Genomic DNA, 21,497 nt, shown 5'->3' on the forward strand with positions numbered 1-21,497 from the left:
TAGAGCTGAGTATGATGTGATTCCAAGAAGCATGACCACATAAGAAAAGATTAAAATATTAATTTATTATATGAATGATGTCTGAAAGGAATTAGATGTGGGAGGAAGGGTGGTAGTTCTGGAATCCTATTATCATCTTGAATTGGTTAAAGAGGGAACAACAAACATACATATCTATAAGTGCATACAAATCTTCTATATTTATCAAGAAATAAAAAGGGGAAGGAATAGAATAATGGAGGCATACAAAAGTGGGTAGATTAATGGCAATGGGATTAAGCATATAGTTTAATGAGAATGGGATAAAGAGGTAGGGAAAAGTGAGAAGAAATGATAAAGGAAGGATCCTTGGAGAAGGGGTTAGTCTAAGTAATAGCAAGGCAAATCAACAGGTATAAATAAAGCTGAGGAGAGAAGAGGCATAGGAAATAAGAGACATGCACAATCATAATAATAATGATCAGGAGTAGAATTTCTTAGAAAAAAATCAGGGGTAATCATTGATCTCAGACTTATTTAAAGTTAAAATAGATTTAATTAAAAGAGAAAAGTAGGGAAGCTATACTATATGTCAGTCATATTAATCAATATTGTGTTAGATTATTTAAAATAACTGTACAGTATAAGGCTGGAATATTGCTGTAGTATAGGAAATTATGATAGGTAGATTTGGAAAATTTGGAAAGTCTTGGTCTTAAAAAGGAACATGTTAATCAGTTTCAGAGAGACAAACCAGTAGTAGCCGTATATATTTGTATATGAATGTATATGGATATATATGTATGATTATAAATATCTATATCTACATAGGTATATATGGATGCCTATACATAAATACACACAATATATATACACACACATATACATATATAGATATATATCTCCATGCTTAATTGTAGCCTTCCTAGAGGGGCAGAGGGAAAAAAAGAATAAAATAAAAAGTGCACAACAGAGTACAAAATAAAATCTATAAGGAAGCAAAGACAAGATAGACAATTCTGAACACAATGTGTAGTATTTATTATATAGGCTTTCTTGAAATGGAAATTTATGGTTTCATATTTTGAATTCTCCCTCATGTTCTGCTGTGTACACGGCAAGGTTTTGTTTTTCTTTTTTGTATGTTGTATTTAAGTTTTAAATAAATTAAATAATAAGTTTCCATATTTTGTCCCATTCAATTCACAGTGCAAATACAGAACTGCATTCAAGAAATATATGTAGCAGATATGTCACATAAGCACAGGCCATGAGGTTAACCTGTGATGAAAAATACGGGTCTAAATTTTAAAATTTCCTAATCATATGACAAAAAGTAGGTTCCTTCAGAGATTTTTTTAAAGTTTAAGTAACTAAAGAAACTCAGTTCCTTCAGTTATAAAATTAATAGTCCTGCTACTTACTATTCTCTGGGTCTTAGTTTCATCATCTATAAAATGAGTAAGATTAGATGATCTTTAAGGGTTCTTTTATGGTAGATCAAGAGGCTAGACTTAATAGTGTAACTGCCTAAAAGCTTCTCTGTAAAAAAAATAAAAAACAACAAACCTCCTGTTCATTCTTCATAGCTAACTTATTATTAAGGGAAGAATGGATACTTGATTCTTCAATACAGTCCAGATAAAATAAACAAGCATTTACTAAGTACCTCTTTTAGCCAGGGTATTTTGACAGACATTGGGGGTGTAAAAGATAACTATACTCTAGACCCTGTTTTCCAGAAGTTTACAAAGGCATGTGTATATGTATGTGTGTATATGTATATTACTCATTCAAAATTAACTAGAATAGGGTGAGTGTAAAAAAGAGTCCAGGCTAAATTTCTATGAAAATGTGAGAAGGGAGCAGTCATTTTTAATTGGGGACAAGGGAAAGGAAGGAAGAGGGAAATAAGATTTATTAAGTGCCCATTTTGTGCCAGGAATTGTGCTAAGTACTTTACAAATATTACATCATTTGATTTTCATAACTGTTCTGTGAAGTATGGTTATTATTAATCCCATTTTATAGTTGAGGAAACTGAAAAGTGACTTGCCAAAGTCACATGACTAGTAAACCAGGACCACAATGCTAATAGATAATAGGCCAAAGTATTCCTGACTCCAGGATCTCTATCCACTATGATATCTAGTTCTAATGAAATCTAAGGAAATGGCAAACTACTCCTGTATCTTTGCCAAGAAAAACTCACTCAAGATCTTTAACATCGAACTACTGAACAGTAAAACCTAGCTATAAAAGCAAGTAAAGTTTTGTGGAAGAGGATGTACAAATATTGGGACTATAAGGAAGGAAAGTACTTCAGTAGACTGAAATGAGAAAGGATGCCATTCCAGGAATAGTGCATGGTGAAACTGAAGGAAAGAATAGGGAATAGGGTCACAAAAGAAAAAGGGATGAGGAATAATCCAGTTTGAACACAAATTAAATACATGAAGGGGTAGAAGTGTGATACAAGAATAGCAAAATATAAACTATTGCCATGTTGCAAAAACATATTGAATTTCAATATTGGGAACCTATATTTCACTCAAAAATCAAGGGAAATGCCTTAAGTTTTTGAATAATGAGTGGGTAAAGGAATGGCATGATTAAAATAGTATATCAGGAAGATTTCGTGGGCAGCATTTTGAAGAATGATTTGGAAGGAGGTTTATAAAGAATAGGCAAGATGGCAGAAACTAGGCATTAACCCACACTTAACACTGTATACCAAGATAAGGTCAAAATGGGTTCATGGCCTAGGCAGAAAGAATGAGATTATAAATAAATTAGAGGAATACAGGATAGTTTACCTCTTAGACCTGTGGAAGAGGAAGGAATTTATGACCAAAGAAGAATTAAATATCATTATTCATCACAAAATAGAAAATTTTGATTACATTAAATTGAAAAGGTTTTGTACAAACAAAACTAATGCAGACATTATAAGGGAAGCAATAAACTGGGAAAACATTTTTACAATCAAAGGTTCTGATAAAGGCCTCATTTCCAAAATATATAGAGAATTGACTCTAATTTATAAGAAATCAAGCCATTCTTCAATTGATAAATAGTCAAAGGATATGAACAGACAATTTTCAGATGAAGAAATTGAAATTATTTCTAGCCATATGAAAAGATGCTCCAAGTCATTATTAATCAGAGAAATGCAAATTAAGACAACTCTGAGATACCACTACACACCTGTCAGATTGGTTAGAATGACAGGGAAAGATAATGCGGAATGTTGGAGGGGATGTGGGAAAACTGGGACACTGATACATTGTTGGTGGAATTGTGAATACATCCAGCCACTCTGGAGAACTATTTGGAATTATTCTCAAAAAGTTATCAAACTGTGCATACCCTTTGATCCAGCAGTGTTACTGCTGGGCTTATATCCCAAAGAAATTTTAAAGAAGGGAAAGGGACCTGTATGTGCAAGAATATTTGTGGCAGCCCTCTTTATAGTGGCCAGAAACTGGAAACTGAGTGGATGCCCATCAATTGGAGAATGGCTGAATAAATTGTGGTATATGATATTATGGAATATTATTGTTCTGTAAGAAATGACTAGCAGGATGATTTCAGAAAGGCTTGGAGAGACTTACACGAACTGATGCTGAGTGAAATGAGCAGGACCAGGAGATCATTATATACTTCAACAACAATACTATATGATGATCAATTCTGATGGATGTGGCCCTCTTCAACAATGAGATGAACCAAATCAGTTCCGATAGAGCAGTAATGAAGTGAACCAGCTACACCCAGGGAAAGAACTCTGGGAGATGACTATGAACCACTACATAGAATCCCCAGTCCCTCTATTTTTATCTGCCTACATTTTTTATTTCTTTCACAGGCTAATTGTACACTATTTAAAAGTCTAATTCTTTTTGTACAGAAAAATAACTGTATGGCCATATATACATATATTGTACTTAACTTAAACTTTGACATATTTACATGTATTGGTCAACCTGCTGTCTGGGGCAGGGGGTGAAGGGAAGGAAGGGAAAAGTTGGAACAAAAGGTTTTGCAACTGTCAATGCTTAAAAATTACCCATGCATATATCTTATAAATAAAAAGCTATTAAAAAAAAAAAGAATAGGCAAGAAATGAGAAAAGGGAAGCCTGAATTAAGGTAGTGGTAGCTTTGTAAAAAATACAAGAAATAGAAACAGAGGACAGTTCAACCCTGGTCCTGCTACTCTTTACCTATGTGATTTCAGGGATATATCTTCATTTATCTGGGCCTTAGTTCCTTAATTTAATAAAAACAAATGAATAAAAAAATGACTAGATATTGTCTTTTAATTTCCTTTCAGCTCAATGTCTATGATGGCCTATTGTAAAAGTAGAATTAATCCATGTAGAGTATGAAAAAGGGGAATTAGAAATGACCTTAAGTTGTGAAAGCCAAAGTCTCCCTGACTCTAGGTCCACTTCTCTATCTACTTTGCTGTGTATCTGTCAGAGGTAGTCAAAACAGGTTTTGTGGAAAATGCTATTGGAACTTGAAGGAAAGTGAATGGATGACTTGGAAGAAGCTGAAATCATCAAAAAAAGATAAATAAAGGAAATAAATAAGGGAAAGAAAAGGCTTTTTAGGGAAACAGAGTAAATGCAGATTTTGAAGAGCTGAGTTAAAGGTTTCACTTGAAATTCAGGTGGATATATCCAGCAGGAATTTAAGAATATTTCATATTGTGATGAGATAATTGAAGCCAGGGAGCAGGATTGGGGATGGAGGGTGTATATAATGCCAAATGGTAATCTCATATGGGGCAAGATTGACAAAAGTATAGAGAAGAGAACAGGGCCAAGGCCAAGTCTTAAGGAACTTTCATATTTAAGTCAGAAGATGAAGAGTCAGAATTTCCCTCATCTATAAAATGGGGATAATAATAGCATCTATTTCAAAAAGTTGGGGTGAAGTTCAAATGAGATTATATAAATGAATAACTTCAAGCAGCAGTTACCAAAACTATTTGGTATTGGCTAAGGAATAGATTAGTTGATCAGTGGAATAGATTAGGTTCAAGGGATAAAACAGTCAACAAATATAGCAACCTAGTCTTTGACAAACCCAAAGATCCCAGCTTTTGGGATAAGAATTTACTGTTTGATAAAAATTGCTGGGAAAATTGGAAACTAATATGGCAGAAACTAGGCATTGATCCATACTTAACGCCGTACACCAAGATAAGGTCAAAATGGGTTCATGACCTAGGCATAAAGAATGAAATCATTAATAAATTAGAGGAACATAGGATAGTTTATCCTCTAGACCTGTGGAAGGGGAAGGTCTTTATGACCAAAGCAGAACTAGAGATCATTACTGATCACAAAATAGAAAATTTTGATTATACCAAACTGAAAGTTTTTGTACAAACAAAACTAATGCAGACAAGATTAGAAGGGAAGCAATAAACTGGGAAAATATTTTACAGTCAAAGGTTCTGATAAAGGCCTCATTTCCAAAATATATAGAGAATTAACTCTAATTTATAAAAAATCAAGCCATTCTCCAATTGAAAAATGGTCAAAGGATATGAACAGACAATTCTCAGATGAAGAAATTGAAACTATTTCTAGTCATATGAAAAGATGCTCCAAGTCATTATTAATCAGAGAAATGCAAATTAAGACAACTCTAAGATACCACTACACCCTGTCAGATTGGCTAAGATGACAGGAAAAAATAATGATGATTGTTGAGGGATGTGGGAAAACTGGGACATTGATTCATTGTTGGTGGAGTTGTGAACGAATCCAACCATTTTGGAGAGTAGTTTGAACTATGCTCAAAAGTTATCAAACTGTGCATACCCTTTGATCCAGCAGTGTTACTACTGGGATTATATCCCAAAGAGATTATAAAGAAGGAAAGGGACCTGTATGTGCACGAATGTTTGTGGCAGCCCTTTTGTAGTGGCTAGAAACTGAAACTGAATGGATGTCCATTAGTTGGAGAATGGCTGAATAAATTGTGGTATATGAAAATTATGGAATATTACTGTTCTGTAAGAAATGACCAACAGGATGATTTCAGAAAGGCCTGGAGAGACTTACACGAACTGATGCTGAGTGAAATGAGCAGGACCAGGAGATCATTATATACTTCAACAACAATACTATATGATGACCAGTTCTGATGGATCAGGCCATCCTCAGCAACAAGATCAACCAAATCATTTCTAATGGAGCAGTAATGAACTGAACTAGCTATACCCAGAAAAAGAACTCTGGGAGATGACTAAAAACCATTACATTGAATTCCCTAATCCCTATATTTATGCACACCTGCATTTTGATTTCCTTCACAAGCTAATTGTACAATAATTCAGAGTCTGATTCTTTTTGTACAGCAAAATAATGTTTTGGTCATGTATACTTATTGTGTATCTAAGTTATATTTTAATATATTTAACATCTACTGGTCATCCTGCCATTTAGGGAGGTGGGGGTAAGAGGTGAAAAATTGGAACAAGAGGTTTGGCAATTGTTAATGCTGTAAAGTTACCCATGTATATATCCTGTAAATAAAAGGCTATTAAATAAATAAAAAAAATAAATGAATAACTTCAAAAATCACAAAGCATTTTATAAATGCTAGTGCTATAATAATGATGATGATTATTTACAATACTATATAAATTTATAGTCATATATATCTATATATATCTACAATATGAACATCATTGATATCCTTAATATTCCCTGATCTCCTACTCTCTAGGATAGTGTACTCTAATGGTTTTTATCATTTAAATAAAAGCAACAAATAACTATTTTTGTTATTATTATTATTATGGTATCAATACTATCTGAAACTGCAGAAAGAACAAGAAAAAGGTGTTATAATTTACTGTTAATTATTTTCCTCCTAATCTGACATTAGATTTGGAAGAACCTCTCTCTTCATTAAAAGAGCTGAAGCTTAAGCACAAAGTTAAAACAGAGATAGATGGCAAAGCTTATTTTTCATCTTCTGAAAAAGTTGCAACAATTCTACTGAAGATTCAAGATTTTTATTGGGTATCGATTTCTAGTTGCTCTTGATGAACATAATACATTATGTTTTACTATACATCCTTGAATACTGAAAGCCCTGCAGTATCTGATTATGGAGCTACCAACAATGATATTTTGAAAACTGCAGGGAATAGAAGAAGTACCAAAGAATAAAAGGAGACAGAATTTCCCAGATTTTAAAACAGAACAGATAATAGAATACGTAAGCCATAGTCTAGACAACTCAATTTTGATTCTGCAAAAAATTCTAGAATGTTATATGGGTGGTTATTTAATACCTATAAAAGGAAAGTAATCACAGTGAGCCAGTATGACTTGAGCAAGAAATAATTATGCCAAACATACCATAGTTCCTTTTTAGATAAATTTTATTAAATTGTTGGAATAAGGTATTGCAGAAGGTAGTTTACCTAGATTGTAGCAAAGCACTTGATGAAATAATGCATTTCACGTTATTATTGTGAAAAAAATCACTTAGTCTTTATAACAATCATATGAATTCTCATGTTGAATGGCTAGACTCAAAGAGCAGTAATTTACATTCACTGTCAATCTGGCAGGAGTTCTTAAGTGGAGTGCTCCAGGGACTTATGCTTAGTGCAATGATGCTCAGCAATTTTTTAATCAATAATTTGGATAGTTATGTAGATGACGTTCTTAACAAATTTGCTGATAATAAAATAGGTAGGAATAATTAATGAATTGAGTGACCAAATCTTCTTGACGGTCTTTGTAACTAAACTGCATCTAAGAATAGGAAATTTATTAAGTACAAATATCAAGTATAGATTTGTGTTTAAAAATTCACCTTAACAAGTACAAAGTGAGGTAAGTATGGTTAGACAACATTTTTTTCTGACAATGATCTGCAAGATTAGTTGAATGTAGACTCAGTAAGAAAGGTGATGAAGGCTTCAGTTAGGATGATTATGGTATGAGTGAAGAGAAAGGGATGGATATAAGATATAGTGTCAAGGTAGAATTAACATGATTCAAAAACTGATTATATATGGGAAAGTGAGAGAAACTGAGGAACTGAAGCAGATTTTGAGGTTGTAATCCTGAATTACTGGAATAATGGGGGTGAATTTATAGGGAAGATGAAATCTAGTCTGAATGTGATGAGTTTGAGATACTGATGGTATATCCAGGTAGAATAATACTTCAGGGGGTAGCTAACAATAGTTAAAGGGTTGTTATGTATAAAGGAAGTTTTATCCTATTTGGCCCTAGAAGACAGAACTATGAATAATGAGGAAAAGCTAAACAGAGGCAAATTTAAGAAGGCTGAGAAAATATCCTTTCTAATAATTGGAGCTATAAAGAAAAATAGACTGCCTTGTTCTGGAAGTCTTCAAACCAAGTTTGGATTGCTACTTGTTTGGTATGCTATAGGGGAGACATTCTTAGGTAGGAAATGACTAACTGAAACTTTGAAGTTCCTCTGAAATTCTGCAAGTATATGATGAGGGTTGGGTAAAGTTTTTCTAAAAACATATATCTTCACAAAATCTCATATCCCCTTTCCTCCACTCCCATAGCACCACTTTGATTCAAGCTTTCTTCACTTCATGCCTAAACTGCTGAAATTGCTTCCGAATTGTCTGCCATTCTCCACTGTTGCCAAATGATTTTCCTAAATCACAGACCTAACCATTTAACCTTAACCCGTTGCTCAATAAATACCCCTGGTTCCTAATACAAAGTCTTCTTTTTGAAATTGTAAAGTCCTTCATAATTTATTTCCAACCTACCTTCCTATCTTTATTTTTCACTTCTTCCCTTTACTCATTCTATTATGTCGTTAAACTGTTTTTCTTGCTGTTTTTCACATATATCACTCATCTCCTATCTCTGTATTTTGGCATAAGCTACCCAGAATTCCTTAAATACCATTCCTTTTTATCTCTACCTCTAAGAACTGAAAACTTCCTTCATAGTCTAGATTTAGTATCATCTATGTGAGATCTTTCCTGATTATCTTAACTGCTGGTGTTTCAATGTGTTCTCCATTCACCTAAAAAACAAAAACAAAGACAAGCCTAAACAATCATCTATCCTGCATTATATATACACACATATATGCATGTATGTATATGTACATGTAAACTCTTGAGAATAGGCCTTGTTTATTTTTTTTAACTTTTTTCTTTTGTCTGTGTATCCCCAGCTCTTAGACGAATTCTTTGCACAGATACTTAATAATGCTTGTTAAGCAATTGATTAAAATAATTAAATACCAACATAATGACGTAAAAATCCTATATTTTTGGGAAAGAAAAGAACCAGAGAATGTAAAAATCTAGAAACTACTTCTCCCAAGAGGCATTTAGAAATCTACTTTAAAAATATAAGACCAGAGTCTTTAAATACTTATCTGAATAAAAATATAATACTTCAATAACAAAAATACTTGCATGAAATATTGTATTAGTGCATCTGGTAGTCTTAAAGCAGTTATTTATAATTTATTCTATTTTTAAAAATAGCTACATTATATGATGGCAATAACATATAATAAAAAGATCTTGAGAAATGTTTTATTTTTAGTTGCCAATATGTAATAAGACTTTTAGATAGTTATTCTTGACTGTTTTTTATTCTTTCAAAAATCAGTCATATCCAATCTGCTTTCTTCAGAAGTATTACTCAACTCTTTCAGCAAAATCAACTCTATAATTTTTTTCTAGTGTTTCTTTTCCAAGAGACAGTGTGGTGCAGTGGAAAGAGGTCTGCACTTGAAGTCAGGAAAATCTAGGTTGAGATTCTGCCTATCATATTGACAAAATACATGACTTTGTATTCCTTGACTTTAGCATAAACATTTGTATAATAGGGAGAGAATTGGAATAGATGGCTTCTAAGATTCTTTTCTACTCTAGATCTGAACCTATGACATAAAGGAAAGTATCTATTGACACAGAGTATCAAGAATGATGATTCACCATTAAGATTTAAAAATGTACCACAACCCAGTGAAGTATGCAGTATAACTATCCTTTTTCTTTTTTATAGATAAGGAAAACCAGGCTTGAAAAGATTACATGATTCACCCAGTGTCACTAGTATTTAAAGTTAATAGTTGAAGCCAAGGCTTCAACAAAAACTTTTTTTTTTCTAAATTAAAAAAAAACAACTACAAAACCCATTTCAATCATTGCCACAATTTATTATGTATTATTATATATTCCCTGCATGCAAGTTATACATAAGTATTTCATGAATCAAAATTCTTCCAAGTTATGTTATCAATATAAGCAGTTTAATCAAGTTAAAAACATTTAGAAAGCAGTCAATATCTTAGCAAATAATATTGAATTAAATCCCACCAGATGAATAGATTCAATTGCCTAAGAAAGTTAATGTAGCTTATGAACTAACAGTGCCTTGTTTAATAATTATTTGAATTGAGAGTTGACTAGCCTGATGGGATTTGTCCATTATTATGCACTTGCTGTATTACATATAGATTGGCCACAATAAAGTCTAAAAGTTTTTTTTAAGATTTTAATATTAATTTTTTTTTATCATTAGTGTTGGTATAGACACATGAAGGAACTTAACTTTTCTTATGTGCCAAGGTGAAAAAAAAATAGTAAATATGTGTAAGTCTCTGTAGAACATCAATTAGGGAGCAACAGCACTTGATGTGGAGGTATTCCAATATATCACTGATAAGAAGAATGGCTGAAAAAAGTTATTGCCCTGGCATCTCCAGAGGTCCTTCATTTGTGAAAGAGAAAAAAAATCAACCATATTTGTTTACCTTTCTCTACTTTCTTTCTTTGCTGTCTTTCGAAGGCAAAGTCCCTGAAAGCAGAGATTACTTTATTTGTCTTGGTATAAACAATACAGTGCCTGGAACAAACTAGGTATTTTATAAATATATGCTGATTGGTTGATTGATAGTTCAAAAATAAAGTATAAAGTAATCAATGATTCACCAATAGGTCAGCTTCAAACCTGGCCTGAACAAGAAGCAAGCAAATAGTACCATCTGACATCTGTTCAAAAACTATATGTGAAAATATTAAGTCTTGATGCTGTCCTTCAAAGACAAGTATCTCCCTCACAAAATCCCACTACCACAATGAGTGATAATTAGCATTTTTGGTAGTGTTAAGATGATAAAACTTAGGATAAATAAATTTTAATATTCCCACAATTCTGTGGACAATATCAATAAGATATGTAAATAGTTTTCTAGAAAACACTTCTTTGGAAACCTTACATCACTATATAAATATAAGTTGTTGCTTCATAGGGACTGGTATAGCAGTATAATATACCTTTTCAAGACTTCCTTTTATTCTCAATTTATAGGAGTCAGCTTGAATTTAAATTATGGGGCATTTCCTAAAGAAATGCCTATTATAATGTGTGATGTCTCAATCACAAAAGAAGGAGAAATACTCTTTAATGGAAAAGGACAATATGGAGCTCCCAGTGAGTTCAATTGGAAATCAAAAGCCAAAAAGAAAATCGAAAAAATTTACAAAAGGGAAATAGAGAGGAGGAAGAAGGAACAACAGGAAGAAAAGAGACTAAGAAGAGAAGGACAAAAGAGACAAAGGAAAAATAGAAGAAAGAAGAAGAAGACAATGATTTTTGTACCTGATAAAAATAGTTCAATGAAGGAAACTATGTGAAGAAGCAATTTCTCCCTCTGGAGTCAGGAATAAATCTAAACATTTTCATGCTTAATTATAGATGCTAGAATCCTGATGTGACTTGAGCATGTGAGAACAAGGGAAGAATAGGTGAAATATTATAGCAGAACACCAAATATTTGAGTATATTTGTATAAGAAGTTTAGATGTTTACTAGACGGTGCTCATTTGAAAGAAATGTCATACTAATATGTCTATGACCATACATTAATACTTGTATGATTTTAATCTCTCTGAGCTTCAGTTTCTTCATTTGCAAATCAAAAAGAATGAACTAAATGAATGCTAAGTTGTTTTCCAGTTTTAAACATATTGATGAGATTAGATACAGGGAATGAAAATGATGAGATTAGGATTCCTGGTGGTCAGGGAGTTAAATGATGAGTTTAGTGGCAGGTTTGAGGTTTAAGGAACCAAATGAAGAGGTTTGGCTCCCTAGGATTGGTGCAAGGTAGGGAATTGTAGGAACCCCATTCTGGTGGCACAAATGTGCTTCATAAAAGAATTTATGAACCTGAAAAGCTAGACTGACAAAAAGAAGTTGACTATTGGCATTTGGAAGTCAGCCTTTGCTGTGCATGAATAGAAAAGCTGAATTCCTTAGTGGCAAGGTTCCAACAGAGAAGTAAAGTTTCTAGTAGAGAAATCCTGACAGAGAGATATAAAGTCTTAGGTGAGGATGAAGAAAGGGTAATGCTGAAAGAGACTATCATTCCAGTCAGCAGAGGTTACCTTGGCAAAGCATGGCATAGCATAGCATGGCATAGCATGGCATGGCATGGCATGTCATGTTAGGTCTTCTGCAAGGAGAGGGTTTAAGATTGGCTCTTTTTATAATAGAAGCCTTCCCTAGCTTTTTGGGTTCTTAAATTCCTTTTCAAAGGACCTGCTGAGGGCAGTTACTGATGGGGGCTGGTAGGTGGAGTTTGAGCTGGAATTGAATATAATTGAATGAGTCTCTTTAATTCTATAGGGTTGGAATTCTCCAGCTCTGAACTCAATTAGTCCCACCTAGATAACAGAATTAAACTATTTTATCTTGTTTTCCCTCGGGCAGGGTTCCACAGAAGCAGGGTTCAATGAGAATCTTTCCTCCAAGGAGTTTTAGAGAGTTTCAGGGTCCCTTCATCAATATGATCCTATGAACACTGAATTCTCTTCTTACCTGGATCTTACCAAATCCTCTTTTTTTTAATGGTTTGATTAGCTTGTTTAAGTGACCTGTCATTACCGTTTAATAATTTCATTATTAAAGCCAATGCATACTCTTCTTGTACAAATCCACTGGGTAAGAAAGCTGGAAACCTGCTCCAGCTAAAAATTCCGTTGGTGGTTATTAAGTATGTCAACAGTTGATGAATATTCAAGTAAAAATGCATAAACATCAGAATGCTTCATATACTTGGCTACTTAGGACAATTACTTTAATTCTTCCATGATTCTGTGATCTCATTAATGTGGGTACTACTAATAATAATACAAATCATGATGATGATAGCTATTATTTGTATAGTACTTTATGATTTAGCAAACACTTTGAATATATTATCTTATTGCATAAAACAATCCTGAGAAAGAAATAGTTTGATTATTCCCTTTTTTATAGATGAGGAAATTGAGGCTTAGAAAGATAAAATGATGTGCTCAGGCTGACATAACTAAGGAAGTATCTGAGACATGATTTGACCTAAATCCAAGTCTATCAAATTATCCATTGCACTACTCAGCTACTTAGACCTCTAATAATGAAGATCAAAAGACATTCAAAAGCCTGCTTTTCTGCATGGCTCTTGCTTTTCTCTTCTATAAATTTTCCAAAGGGTATCATCCAAGTATTGAAAGTATTCACCTAGATATTTTTATTTCTTAGTTTCTATCTTGTAAATTTCCTTTTATAATGCTCTGCTCCTATTCCAAATCATCTTCTATTTACCAAAGTGATTTTTCAAAGATAGGTTACCATCCCCTATACCCCAGTGGTTTTGGATACCACCAAGATGAAAGCAAAATCTTCTGTTTGGCATTTAAGACCTGGCTTCTTTCTATTTTTCCAGTTTGTTTTCATCTATGCATTCTAAAATCTAGCTGAATTATCTTGCTTTCTGTTCTTTACAAAAGACATCCATTATTGTCAACTTTGTTTTGGCTGAAAATGTTTGGGGCAGCCCTGTTTGTAGTGGCTAGAAGCTGGAAAATGAATGGATGCCCATCAACTGGAGAATGGTTGAGTAAATTGTAGTATATGGATGTTATGGAATATTATTGTTCTGTAAGAAATGACAAGCAGGATGAATACAGAGAGGATTGGTGAGACTTACATGAACTGATGCCAAATGAAATGAGCAGAACCAGGAGATCATTACTCAACAAGGATACTGTATGAGGATGTATTCTGATGGAAGTGGATTTCTTCAACAAAGAGATCTAACTCAGTTTCAATTGATCAAGGATGGACAGAAGCAGCTACACCCAAAGAAAAAACACTGGGAAATGAATGTAAACTGTTTGCATTTTTGTTTTTCTTCCCGGGTTATTTATATCTTCTGAATCCAATTCTCCCTGTGCAAAAAGAGAACTGTTCGGTTCTGCACACATATATTATATCTAGGATATACCGTAACCTATTTAACATGTATAGGACTGCTTGGCATCTGGGGGAGGGTGTAAGGGACAGAGAGGGAAAATCGGAACAGAAGTGAGTACAAGGGATAATGTTGTAAAAAATTACCCTGGCATGGGTTCTGTCAATAAAAAGTTATTAGAAGTCCAAAAAAAAAACCAAAACAAAAACCCAACAACTTTGTTTTGGCTGTCTTCCATACTTAGAATACTTTCCCTCTTCAACTCTACCTCTTAGACTCAGCTCAACTCTCTTCTGTAGAGGCCTTCCAGGTTTTCTCCAATTACTTGTCTATTCATCTGTATTGTTATCTTCCATCTACTCTGTATCTACATGACTAGGTATTTACATGTTGTCTTCTCAATTAGAATGTAAACTTAAGGACAAGGGCAATTTCTTTCTTTGGCCATTTCTTTGTATTTTTAGTTCTTAGCACAGTGTCTTACATATAGCAAATACTTAATAAATGTTTGTTGACTAACTCAAAGTTTTTGTTTTAACATCACAGTTATTTCTGAATATGTGATTTTTTAAAGAATGCACAACAAATTATGTGTCCCACAAATCCCTGTCCATTTTCCCTGATAAGAAAGAAAATAATTTAAGCTAAACCAATTAAGAGAGAAACTCCATCCATTTCAGAGATAACGTTACATAGTTGAGACTCTCCTCTCTAAGAAAAAGGATAAAGTTCATTTCTTCATTTTTTTTTCTTCTGGTCTAAGATTGGTTGATACAATTATAGTGTTTGTTTCTTTTTAGTGTTTTTTCTATTTACTTCATTATAATAATGTTAATATATGTATTGTTTTCCTAGTATACTGTTTGATGCTCATTTCAATTCATACAAATCTGCCTCTTTTCTCTCCTAATCTACCACTTTGATTTTTTTCTTATGGTAAACATATAAACATATTTACATATTTAGATCTAAATTGTTAATATACTTCTCAAGTGATTGGTTCTACTTTGTTTTTAGGTTTTAATTATTTATTTTTAAAATTTTTTGCTACCCCCCAAAAATAAATCTTTTACTCTATACAATACATTTATTTCTGCCTTGAACTCCTTGTGAGTATACAGAGAGTATTGAGAACTCTAGGTAAAAGAATACTAATAATTTTACATCATTTTCACAGTTATCAATTATTTCCCAGGATGACTGGATCAATTAATACCTCCTCCAATCAATATATTGCGTGTCAATCTTGCCTCAGAACTTCAAACATAAGCTATCATAGGAATCTTTAACATGATTGTTGAAAGTTTACAAGAAAAAAAAAACTATTCACAATCCTTGATTATAAATTAATTTAGAAACTATTATTGTTCTTATGTAACTGTGTTGATTGCTTCTATATCTTGACTCTCAGGCCTTTATAAAGAGATATTTAAAAGAGGGAGGCAGCATGTTAGATTTCATAAAGACCTATCCTCAGATCCCAGTTTAAGTCCCTCTTTGGACATATATTAGCCACATTGTTCTGAAAAGTTAATTAACCATTTAGCACCCCTATAAACCTCATTACAATGAATGAAAGTTAGTAAGCAGATACTTATCTACACTGGTAGAAAGAGTTCCTCACTAGAAGATCTGATACTAATGTAAACACAAATTCAGATACATTTTGATAGTTTTTTTTTTCCTATTAATAATTTCAGTGTTGACCAAAGCTATGTGGATTTTGTTTGTGCAAGTCATTTTTGTTTTCAGCAAATAAAATTGTCTATTTCTCCTTTATCATCTTTTCTAACGCCTATTTAAGAATTTTCACTTCTAGCCATAGTAGTGAAAATTTTCTCCATTTCTTCTCGAAGTTCTTCATTTCTTCCTCCTCTAACTCTTCATTTTTATTATTATTATAATTATTTTTTATTTGTGGTGGAGTGTAAGGTCCATTGATTCATTATATATTAATTGTGACATGATGGTCTAAAATAATTGTGAACTAAGCTGTTTTCAATTTTCCTACAGGACACAATAATCAAGGAATACTTTCTCAAGTATTTTATGTTCTCAAATTTGTCAATGGATTACTGAATTACATTGCTTCTAATTCTTGCTTAATCACAAACCTGTTTTCTATTTTTTAAAAAAGTATTAAGTAGTTTTAATAATTGATGGTTTTGTAAATAATTTGAGATGCACTAGACCTCTCTACATTTCATGCATATGCAAGACACATAAAAAGATATCTACCCATTAAATACTTCTTTAAATGCTTATCTACTCTTTTCAGTTATACAGCTCTCTTATGATGCTGTTTGTGCTATTTTTCTGATTTATTGATTCATTTGCAATATGTTACAGACTCTTTCCACTCATCATGTACCTCTCATTCCTTTGGATAACTCTCAGCCTTATCCTTCAGAGTGTCTTATTACATGATTTACAGAAATTCAAAATCATCAGAATGTTGTTTTAAAAGATTTTTTTTTTAATAGAGAAGCCTTGGATCATTAAGGCACTATGTAATTACTCCAAGACAACTGAGCTCTTTCTTTCCTGTTCAATTATTCATATGCATCATTTGTCCAATATATGTACACTCATCAACCAGTTTTATGTATTTTTGCATCCAACTGTATACAACATTTTGGACAATACACATTCTTCATATGTGGATAATTCAACAGAATAGTTTGATTATCAAGGTCATTTAAGAATATTTGCAAGATTCTGTAGCTTGTCCCAACTAGCACAATATTATCTACAAATAGGAGCAAAAAAGACTTTGCCATATGTGTATACACATACATATACAGTACATGCATACACAAATATATTTCTAAGATATACACAAATATATAGTATATTCATGATATATATGTATATATACATACATACATATGTATATTATGTGTGTATATGCAAGTATATATAATATCTCTCAATGTTCTCCAATTTTTTCCCACCTGCTTAGACTTTCTTTCTGTAGACTTAATCTAATTAGGTCTCCCTTCCCATTTTGGGGAAGTACCTTGTAAAAATCACTGATTTGTAATCAGGTATTTTCCAGATGTTTCAAGCATATTCAGATGCTTAGTTCACCCTACAAAAAAGTAATGATTATGATCTCTTAGATGATATTATTGAAGACTAGCAAAATGGATGAAAAATCATTATTTTTATTTTTATACCCTTTGATATATAGAGATAATCTAGTAAGATTCCCTAACCGATAAGAAAACAATTCAGGAGATTTTAACTTACTTTCTAAAATACAAGGAATTATAGCTGAGAGAGAATATAGGAGTATGCTGGAGCCAGTTTTAACCAGCTTGAGAAGGATCAAGTTTTCAGTGTGAGCATTTGCATCACAGAAATCAGCAGTAACCTTGAATAAGTGCTTGATTTGAGTGCTGGGTTGGTTTTTTTTTTTTTTTTTTTTTGGATTGTCTAAATTTATATGGATTCATTTTTAATATATTCTCTGCCTTTCCCTGCCTACTTAATCAAAGTTTATTTGTATTGCTCTATTTACATTGTTTGAGATCAGCAGAAGTGCAGTAAAAAACTTAGGAAATGAAATCAAATTGGAAGGCTACAAACAATCGGTCACTCTGAATCTATATTTTGGGTTTGATGTTTTACTCTTTCAAATTATAGTTATGACTAACAAGAAAGATGACTCTACTTTAGATCTACTCAAATGGTGGGGGAAAAGATCATTCTTAGGAAACTATAAAGACTGATTTTTTTTTTTTTTTTTTTTTTAGATCCAGTCTCTTAAAGATGTTCATGAATTTGTACACAGGATTTTATGTTTTAAATATTTCCCTTCACTATTGCAATTAATCCTGTTCATTTTAGAATGCTTTGTGAGCCTTTTGTCTGATGGGGCAAGTATTTAAAAAAAAATTAAATCATTCAGATTTATTGTAAATCGACAAGATCAACTAATGAAAAGATAAAAAGATTGGGATCTAAATATAGATTCTTTTTTGTAGCCTAGGATTAAGTCTTATTTCTTTCAAGATCAAGAGATCTTCCAAAGTCAGGATTCAAAGAGTAAATGTATCACTCAAATATTTAATTCTTTTGGTTTGACTTAATATCTCTTATTAGCACAGTTATCTCTATTGTATTGATTCCTTTAAAAAAAAAGTCAAGTCAAACAAACCTGTTCATAATTTCTCATTATAAATGATACACATAACATTTTAAGCTAATGCAATTATATACTATTTTAAGCAACAACTCCTACAGCCCATCTGTAAGGTATACTACAGTTTTTCACAGTTTCAGAAAGCTTCAATTAAGAAGTAATTATATTAATGATACCTTCCCACCCCTATAATTCCTACTCTTTACCTATTTTGGGGCAGTGAAAAGAACAAAGGACCTAGAGGAAAAGCACCTGAGTTTCGTTTTGTCACTAATTACTTATATGACTTTAGACAAGATGCTTAACCTTGGTTTCCTTATAGGTCAAATGCAAGAAATGAAATAAAAGAATTTCAAACTCCCATCCAGCTCTAAATTTATAATTACCTCTTTTGATAAATCTGGCTTATCATAAAGTACTTCCTGTAGTACTGATTTGAGCCATTAAAGAAGACACAAATTCTAGAAAGTGTGACTTTAAATAATAGTATAAACATACTCCTTTAAAAATTATTAGTCATTTTCTATTGCCAAATTTCACCTATTAATGATATAAAGTAGTTTAAAGAGAGATTAGTAATTTCCAGAAGTAACAAGGATATATGCCACTGAGTTACTTGAAACAAACAGTGATTTTGAAATGGTCTTATTTTGCTGTAGCAATGGACATTTATAGAAACGGTTTACCCATTTTAACTATGTTTTTTCAACTGAGTACTAGATATCATATTATACATACATTTCATTGTGCCTTCTGATGTGTTTTCAATTTATATGGTATAGCTCTTAAGGAACATAATTAAATGACTTTTAGAAATATTGTATTGACTGTTGGTATGTTAAAAGTCAAGCATTTCAAGGATCATTCAAGCCTAGTATGACATAGAATCAGTCATATAATATTCAAAGGAAGGTACAGTCAAAATTGAAAAGCAGCACCAAGAACTGATCAGTTATTGCTGCCAAAAGCTAAAACTCAAAACTTCAGGGTATCAGTAGAGCTTCAGAGGAATTGCTTGTTAAAGTTCAAAGAACAGTGAGGAGATTAAATTTTTTTTAATACAACATGGGACAGCTAGTTGGTATAGTGGATAAAGCAAAAGCCATGAAGTCAGAAGGACCTGAGTTCAAATCTGACCTCATTTAACACTTCCTAGCTGTGTGACCCTGGGCAAGTCACTTAATCCCCATTGCCTCAGAAAAAGAAAAAAAAAATACAACACATGTTAACCATGTGTAAAGGAAAAACATGGTCACAGACAAGGCAATTTGAAGACTGTAGTACTAATAAGTAGATAAAGGGAAGTTAATTTATGATACTCTTTAAAAAAAAATCTATGAGATACTAAAATTGCTAGAAGAAAGCTTGGCAAGCCTAGAAGACCTGCATATTTTTATTAAGCTGCAAAATATTCACCAAAAATATTTGTTTTTTCAAAGAAAAATGTCTACCAGGCCTGGAAATCTTACCTACATTGAGTGAATAATACATTCTAATGTACACATATAGTGAGAAACAAAACTGTTTCAGAATTATATGTTTCCAAATGGAGGAAATATAGCTGTACCATTTTCTACCATGCAACATGTTATCAAAGGTTTAAAAATGTAACTAAGATATACAAATAAACAAGCTCCAGTAGTTTGGGAACTCTTTTGATTTAAAAGGAATTCTAAGACTATGGGTCATAATTAAGTCCAGACTTTGACAAATAGAGTGTTTAAAATCCAAGGTGATGAAAATGGAGTTTGCTAGTGAAAAATTAGAGACTGTCAAAACCTTGTGAAATAAATGCCAAACTATGTAAAACAAGTGCCTTCAACCAAAGGACAACAAATTACATATTAAAAAATTCTGGAAAATGTACAATATTATAAGATTTACTATATGCCAATAAATTTAATTATTTTACTTTGTCTTAGTTCATTTGCATACCACTGAACTTGCCAAGTGGAGCATTGTAATAAAGGGCAATGAGAGTTTTGAATTTAATGTCATTTATAACATTTTATAAAGTAAGAGATGGAAGACTATGATTAGTAGCACCTCACAAGACTGACAAAGAAGATAAAAGCACTTTAAAGAGAGCTTGGTGAGAGACTCAAATAAAAAAAGTAGTACCAGAACAGTGGAATAAATAAGATACACAGGACACAATAATCAAGGCCTATAACAACAATCTAGTATTTAATAAACCCCCAAACTATAGCTTCTGAAATAAGAACTCTCTATTCAACAAAAATTGCTGGGGAAATTGCAAAAGGTCAGCATAGACCTACATCTCACACCTCATACAAAAATAAAGTCAAAATGAATACATGATTTGGTCATGAAGAATAATACCATAAACAAATTAGGAGAATATGGAATAATTTATTCATCAGTTCTTTGGAAAAGGGAGGAATTTTGGACCAAAGAAGAACTAGAGAACATTATGAAAGATAAAATGGACAATTTGATTACATTAAGTTAAAAAGGTTTTGCACAAACAAACCCAATAGAAACAAGATTACAAGGGAAGTACAAAGCTGGGAATAAATCTTTACAGCCAGTATTTCTGATAAAGAAATATCTACAATATATGAAAAACTTGTCAAATTTAGAAGACAAGTCAATCCTTAATTGACAAATGGTCATAGGATCTGAACAGACAATTTTCAAATTATGAAATTACAGTAATCTATAGTTATATGAAAAAAATGCTCTAAATCACTATTGATTAGAGAAATTCAAATTAAAATAACTCTGAAGTACCACCTCATACCTCTTAGAATGGCTAAGATGAATAGAAAAGATAAATGATGGAGGGGATGTGGGAAAACTGGACACTAATGCATTGTTGGTGGAGTTGTGAAATGATCTAGCCATTCTGGAGAGCAATCTGTAACTATGCCCAAAGGGCTACAAAACTATCCATACCCTTTTACCCAGTTGGGCCATTACTGTGACTATATCCTAAGGAAGTCATAAAAGAGGAAAACGGACTTACATGTGCAAAAATGTTTGCAGCAGCTCTTTTTGTGGTAACAAAGAATTGGAAAATGAGTGGATGTACATCAATTGGGAAATGGTTG

The 21,497-nt window shown here is 32.4% G+C and overlaps 1 protein-coding gene across 6 annotated transcripts in view; it reads right to left on the reverse strand.

The window, feature by feature from the left end:
- Positions 1-21,497, reverse strand: part of ADGRB3 (adhesion G protein-coupled receptor B3) — an 856,580-nt gene that overhangs the window by 466,447 nt on the left and 368,636 nt on the right. The window lies entirely within an intron of this gene.

Source organism: Sarcophilus harrisii, chromosome 4, assembly GCF_902635505.1.
Source record: "Sarcophilus harrisii chromosome 4, mSarHar1.11, whole genome shotgun sequence".
Taxonomy (NCBI): domain Eukaryota; kingdom Metazoa; phylum Chordata; class Mammalia; order Dasyuromorphia; family Dasyuridae; genus Sarcophilus; species Sarcophilus harrisii.